At 46.6% G+C, this 7,371-nt stretch overlaps 1 protein-coding gene across 2 annotated transcripts in view; it reads right to left on the bottom strand.

The window, feature by feature from the left end:
* Nucleotides 1-6,356, bottom strand: part of creb1b (cAMP responsive element binding protein 1b) — a 16,261-nt gene extending 9,905 nt beyond the window's left edge. For both annotated transcript variants that reach the window (XM_061234501.1, XM_061234502.1), the window contains exon 1: nucleotides 6,192-6,356. The gene's annotated coding sequence lies outside the window, so the exon portion shown is untranslated. The remainder of the gene's footprint in view (nucleotides 1-6,191) is intronic.
* Between the last annotated feature and the right edge of the window lie 1,015 nt (nucleotides 6,357-7,371).

Raw genomic sequence — 7,371 nt, 5'->3', positions numbered from 1 at the left:
ACTGAAAAAGTCTTGTCTTACCAAATGTTTTAGTCTTGCAATAAGACTTCATATTTGAAAATATAAAATATTATCTTGTTTCAAGTTACTGTTTGCTCGACATGAGACGTTTTCTTACCCCATTGGCAAATCCATACAGTTCGATGATGCAAGCCCAGTATTTTAATTACCCTACTGCCACAACAAAAATGGCCGACACAGTAGGACAATCATGCTTGTGACATGCACAGGTGGCGCGCTTCAGTTCTGCAGTGCATTCCACTGAACCGTTCTGCTCATGACCTCCAGTAATGTTCACAAAATCCCGGGTTTCTCTGGACGTTCACTACACCGCAGGCATAGGTTAAATGTAGTGCTCATGGGGTGAACTTTGACCTCAACCTTTGGTGACTTTGGTGTAGGTTTCTACCAGTCCAGTTATGCTGAGTGTGTGTTAGTTGAGTGTTTAATAGCTACTCGGGTCTTACTGCAATGAACAGTGAGTGGGTTCTTACAACTTTTTTTGTGAACAGAAACTAAATAATTATAATTCCATATGTGCCTCCGATTGGAAGTTGGAGTAACCCGAAACTGATGTTAGCTTTTATGGGCGAGGTCAGTTCAGCCTGACAGTGAACACCACAGGGGAAGTGTGTAGTTTGGACTGAGCAAGCGGGCATCAAGCCTCTTAATTTCACCCAACAGACTTCCTCAAAGCTGGGAATGGATGATGAAGACGCGTGTGCGTGCATGAAAGATGTGGAAATAATTAGGGTGTCAAAAAAAATGCCCTTCATCATCTAGGCCCAGTGCCCAAAATAATTTTCCTCACCTCACCAACTACCCCCAGTGCCAAAACGCCTCCCAACCATACAGAGCCCAGACACCTTATACCCCTGCTTATGCCCCTGTGTAAGAGGTCCCGTCCTCACCCTTTAGACTGCAGGCTGCGTCTGCGTATGACCCAGTTAAAAAACACACCGGCCTGAACCGGGCTGGAGCTCCAGAGGACGGGCTACGAGCCCAGTTAAACACACTCTGAAGGTTCCTGTGAGAAAGTGCTCCCTCTCGAGTCTTTCACAAAGACCTCCTGCTGAGGGGGAGATGACGGTGGATCAGCGGGCCGGCATGCAGGGGGGGCTCCCTGCTCAGCTGGTAGGGCACTTTCCCTTCAGAAGTGAAAGATAACCTCTAACCCCCCAGCTCTGACTACAGTACAACACACTGCATGTGTGTATGTGGAACACTCCGGGGGGGGGTGTGAGGTAGCAGGAGTAGCATCACTGGCTCAGACTGACCTGTACTGTGTATGACACAGCAAGAGTATGACCTCAATAAGAGCAGAGAGTCACTGATGCAATGCTAATGATGAGTGCTCGTCAGTTAGCGATAGGTAGTTAGTGAGTGGGTGAGTGAGTGTGAGCGAGTGAATGAGTAAGTATGAGAGTGAGCACGTGATTGTGTGAGTGTCTGAATGTGTGAGTGTGTGAATGAGTGTGTGTGTGTGTGTGTGTGTGTGCATGTGAGAGTGAGTGAGAAAGTGAGTGAGAGAGTGAGTTAGTGTGTGAGTGGATAAATGAGTGTGCGTGTGCGTGTGTGTGTGAGAGTGAGTGAGAAAGTGAGTGAGAGAGCGAGTTAGTGTGTGAGTGGATAAATGAGTGTGTGTGTGCGCGCGCGCAAGCGAGTTACAAGCCAGGTCCAAGAGGTGTTTTGCATTCCAGTAGAAACATGCAACACTCATTCGGGATGTTCAGAGTTGGAAAACTAAGGGTTCAATCCAAGTTCACAACACTCTTCTAATGAGCCCTGTTGCCTGCATGGGACCGGGAGCCGGAGCGTACACCAAGGAGGAAAGACCACATCAGCCGTGCGAAGAAACACCGAACCCCTCCCTCTGCAGCCCTGCTTCACGCTCATTCTGGCCCAGGTCCGATTCCAGGGATCTGTGTGAAATCATCACCGGGTCCACAGCTACTCAATTACATCCCTGCCCTGCTTTCGTAGCCTCCCGGCATCGAGGCAGATTCCTGCCAGAGCGCTTCGCCGCCACCGGAGACCCGGCTCCTCCCACGGCGAGCGGGGGCTGCTGACAGCCCTCTGAGCTGAGCGATGAGGGTGTGAGGGAATACGGGCGCTCAGGTGAGGAGTGAATACGCAATGAATCTCTTTTACTGCGAAGCCGGAAATTCACCCGCGTCGAGACTCCAGATATAAAACAGGGAGGCTTAGCCGTCGCCCCTGGGGTTCGAGTAGCCTTTGGAGAAAACGTCGTAACTTGCGAGCGGGAAGGCTTTTCATAAGCGTTTGACTACATTTGGGTGTCAATCGCAGTGTTTTACACGGTGAAAACTCCACGGGAGTGGAGTGTATAACCGGGCGAATGACACAGTCGGGATGTAACAGCACGATCGCTCCTGCTTATAAACGTCCCAGACCAGGGGTGTCCAATCACGTGCCGCGGAGGACCAAGAGCATACAGGTTTTCATCCCAACCAAACACAACACAACCAGAGAGAGGAGGGAACTAATTACTGCAATCAGACGGCGTAGTGATTGGTTGGAATGAAAACCTGCATACCCTTGGCCCTCCATAGCATGTAATTGGGCACCCCTGGTCTTGACCCCTGGCTGACCTCTCATTACCCATCAGCCCCTGCTCTGAAAGGACCAGGCCATTACATTCCAGTTTAACATAACAGAACAGGCCATTCAGCCCGACAATGTTCACCATTTTCCTACCACTAAAGTGTACCTACTGCTTAGTTTACTTAAAAGCTAGATAGTATCTAGCGCCTTGACAAGCTCTTGAAAGCCCCCAGTATTTCTGCCTCCACTACATGTGGAGCAGTATTTGGATAGTTAAGTTTGGTCACTTTTGCTTTGTTGTTTGTTTGTTTATTTGTTGTTTAAAAAATAAAATTAAAAAATTAAAAAATAGGCCCTGGTCCTTATCTTTGTTGTACGGGTAGCAATTGAAACTGTACTTCCCTCTAGGGTCTTTCAGCGCACTTATCCCCTGTTATGGGTATGCACTTTGTTGTACGTCGCTCTGGATAAGAGCGTCTGCCAAATGCCATTAATGTAGTGTAATGTAATGTAACATGCCCTGGCAAGCTATTCCACACAGCGACCAGTCTTCTAGTTTACTCCCCTAATCGACGGCGATGGTGGACCTTTTGGCGAAACCACTGGCGCAAGGCATGCTCACAGATCGGCGAATGGGAACAGAGCGTGTCTGGGAAAACCGCTACAGGAGAATTCCCATAATCCAGAGCGGAATGAGAAAAAAAAAAAAAAAAAGGAATGCCTTCGGGAACGCCGCTCTGGCACGGGAAAGGAGCGGCCGAGTTTTCCAGTTTTTTTTTTTTCCGGGATGGAGGAACGCGTCAGCTCAAACCCCGCGGCTGCCCCGCGGCGGGGCAGTTTACCGCCGCGGAGCCGAGCCAGAGTTTGGCCCCCGGCTCTCCCGCTGAGTAATGAAGCGGGGGGTGGGGCTTTAGCGAAAGGGCAGGCGAGCGGGTCGCTCCAGTCTGTGTAAAGGTCACTCTGCCACCACAGCCAGAATTACCCCCCCCTGCCTGCGACCTGGCATGCAGTGCACTGTGGGAAACGTAATACGGACACACACTCTACACTACACTATAACACACACACACACACACACACACACACACACACACACACTCTCTCTCTCTCTCTCTCTGATAAACACATAGTTTAATTCTTTATTTAGGTCCACATTTACAAAATACAATATAAGGGCCCAAATATATTTCAGTTGTATTGTTACATGATTCCCTTGAGCACACACACACACATACACACACACAAGAACACGCACACACACACTTTCATACTCACATGGACACACACACATACACATACACACTATCTCTCTCCCATACTCACACACACACACAAGCTGTTGCCCAACCTCAAACCATCAACCTATCATTCCGTTTACAAGCCATACATCACACCCCATACACCTCACAGGGCAGTTGAAAGAGGAGGGCTTTCAGGAGCTCAGAGTCCCATCAGGCGTTATCTGCCTCTGCTCTGCCCAGAACCAAAGGCACTGCGTCTGAGTCTCCCTGGTTAAGACAGCACGTTTAACGTCCAAACTACAGCCAGTAGACTATCACAGAGTCACTACCACTAAAAAGTACCGCTCGCAGTACAAGCGCTGGTGAAATAACTAATATGAATTTACTCCACTGCAAAGAAACGCAGGTTTCTTGAGGCTGCTGTACAAAGGACATAGTGCATTGTTGGACAGGGGATTTACAACCCCGCCAATATTACAAAACAGGCCAAATAGCTCCCCTCCCCCAATAACATGATGACAAAATTAATTTGATATCTGCTAAAGATGGGTATTTCATTTTGTGATTGGGATACACTGCTGCAGACTAGTCTGGGTTATTTCCCCCTAAAATTCATCAGAAAATACAATTTCAGATATTATTATTTTTAGTTTACTTTTTTTAATGTATTCTGTTGTGTGTGCGTGTGTGGGGGGGCATGCCTTTCAACACCCATAATACGCAATCTAAAGTTACGATCCTGGGATGTACGCCAGGCTGTACAAGAGTGAGGATGGTCTTCATCAACACTTTTGCATCCGAGGTGTTAAAACCAAGGCTTTGAAACAGTCACTGTGGGTACAGTAACTGTGTTTCTGGTGTCGTGGTACAAGACAGGCACAAGCCATTCGTTTCTGCCCTCGCCAGGTGTGATATTAAAACCAATTTAATATGCCAATCGCTTAAAATGGCGCTCAGAACTTTTAAGGACTTAGAATGTCCACATTCAGCGCGTTTCCTGGAAAATGCAGACGGAACAGAATTTAAAAGTGCTTGTTTAAATAACCCTGGAGTTGTAGTTTAACTCATTGAAATAACAGTTTCTTCATAGACGAATAATCTGACCATGTAAGAAATATAGCTGGCCAGCTCTTCCACAACATCAATCAACATGCCACAGCGACGGAATAAACTGACATTCCGTAACCAGAACACGTATGGATATGCATAAACTGCCAGCTGTGGTCACTTTGTATCTCCACCCAAACAAAGTAAAATAAAAGTAGAATTTGGTTGTGTTCCAGCAACTAGTCTAATCGTAAAAACCCGTGATAGTCATATTCATGATTGTTCAATTCCAAATTGTATTCAAGGCATATCGAACACACATTCGCCACCTTTGGTGGAATTTATGCGAAAAATGAGTATATGTGCAATCGTTGCGCCATCAACTCAATGTAAAATACTAATACCTACAGTTAGTATTAGTAACACGTTTCACATAATTTCAGTATTAGAGTCAGACAAAGTGGCCATTAGCCAAGTAGCTCATTTAGCTACAGTAACGTTATGCCGTCTCCAAAAGCAATTTGCATACCAGTAGCAGTACAATTCACGAGTTGCCGCCTTTTTTAAAAGCCACAACTAACGTTAGCTTGCAAACTCGTTAAATCTTACGGATTTAGCTAGCAAAGTAGTCACATTTATAATGAATAGCTAGTTGTCTAGCAAACTGGCAGCTTACACTTAATAAAATGATGTATAGTTTAATCAAACTGGCCCATTATCCGTGCTTTGCTAGCTAGCAGTATCGATTAACAAGCTATCAAAATAAAACAGCAGTCTATGTCTGAATTGCTGTGGAAAGACAATTGTTTAGTCAATCCATACTGTACGGCTTGTAACTCTTAACAATACTCGTTTTTTTTAAACAAGCCCGCATTTTCAGCGCTACATAACGGGAACAAATAGCGATTGAGACTGTTTTTTCCAAGATTGTTTTTATTTCTGAAAACCTCCCACTACATCGATGTGGCTACGAGGGGACCCAAGAACAGTAAAATGAGGCATAACGTTAACGTTATACCATTTGGCTAGAATCAGTACTGCATCCCACGTTTAAAGCTCAATCACACTGACAGGCATTTACTGTCTTAGCATCTCACCAGCTAGCTAGCTAGCTGTCCACTGAGCGAGCACGCTAGCCAGCTACCGTCCCTCTGCTGGCTCTCAGTCCCCGCTGCCTGCCTACCCAAGCCGCAGCCTCCCCTCCCCACCCGCCTGACTGCTTGCTGCAAGCCCGCCGCCATGATCTCTTTGTTTCCTCCGGGCCGATCCGAGCGACACTCGTACGCTCTCCGGGACGAACCCTGTCTCCCTCCCCCCCGGACACTTCCTTTCTCTTACCGATACAGACTCCCTCCGTCACTCCCGGGCCCTCGGAGCTCCACTTTTATTCAGGCCGACACGTAAGAGACCGCGTCAGGCTACACCTCCGTCGCGTCACCGAGAACAACAACACGGAGAACGAGGGAGACGAAAATCAGCTCAGCGGCAGCATCGAGAACAACCGAGTCGGCTGCGGAGGAGGCCGAAATTCTTGACGGAGATGTGCGATCTGGGGCCGAGTTCTGCCGAAAACTATCGAAAATGAATCCATGGGATTGGGTAAATGCCACTGACGGACAGTATACTGTAATTCAAAATTAAATTGAGAAAAACTGTCAGTATACTAGTGTAGGAGAATAAATACATTGTTCATTCATTTCTTTTTGGCAAGGTGAAACTGCATCTGAAGACTTCATATAAAGTTAGCTTGTATAATACTTTTCTACACAGGAACCTATGAAATGCTCTCAAAAAGTGCAAACCCCGCCTTATGGTCCTTGGTTGGCTGAATTTCACCAGGCGATATCAATCAACCGCAGAAAAGTATTTGAATCCAAAACAGTTACGTAATTGACCCAGGCTCACTTGGCAGGGACAACGGGGCCACCGTGTAATTGACCCAGGTCTACTTGGCATTGACAACGGGCCACTAGTTTTATTACCATCTGGAGTTGATCTCTGTGAAGGCTTTGACCTCTGACCTCAGTCTACCTTATTGCATCACACCGCTGCCATTCCACGTCTTAGTGAATAAGCAATTGAGGCTTCACCGACCCCAAAATGGCCGTCAATAAAGCCCTATGTTTTATAGATTGATTTTTATAGCCTGCAGTTGGGTGTAAATTCACCCAGAGGCCCCACTTGTTATATGGTAATTGCCAATGGGACGAAGCTGTAATTAATAGGATTAATGCTGCAAATCTAAACCTGTGGGCGGGAAACCACCGGCGGGTCATCGGAGGGGTTGAGAGCGGAACGGGAGGATGACTCATGGATGAAATAACTTACCGCGCGTTGTGCACTTTCCACTTCAAACCTGTCAAATTAAAACGTGACATCACGGGACATTAATTTAGCAGAATACAATAGTGTTACAGTGCACAAATAGTTTTGATCAAACAGTTTTCATACAATTCCATATTTTGTAAAATTCCATATTAGGTATACACACAGCGACCACTTTATAAGGGATTTTCAT

Source organism: Conger conger, chromosome 3, assembly GCF_963514075.1.
Source record: "Conger conger chromosome 3, fConCon1.1, whole genome shotgun sequence".
Taxonomy (NCBI): Eukaryota; Metazoa; Chordata; class Actinopteri; order Anguilliformes; family Congridae; genus Conger; species Conger conger.
This window is presented reverse-complemented; position numbering and strand designations above follow the sequence as displayed.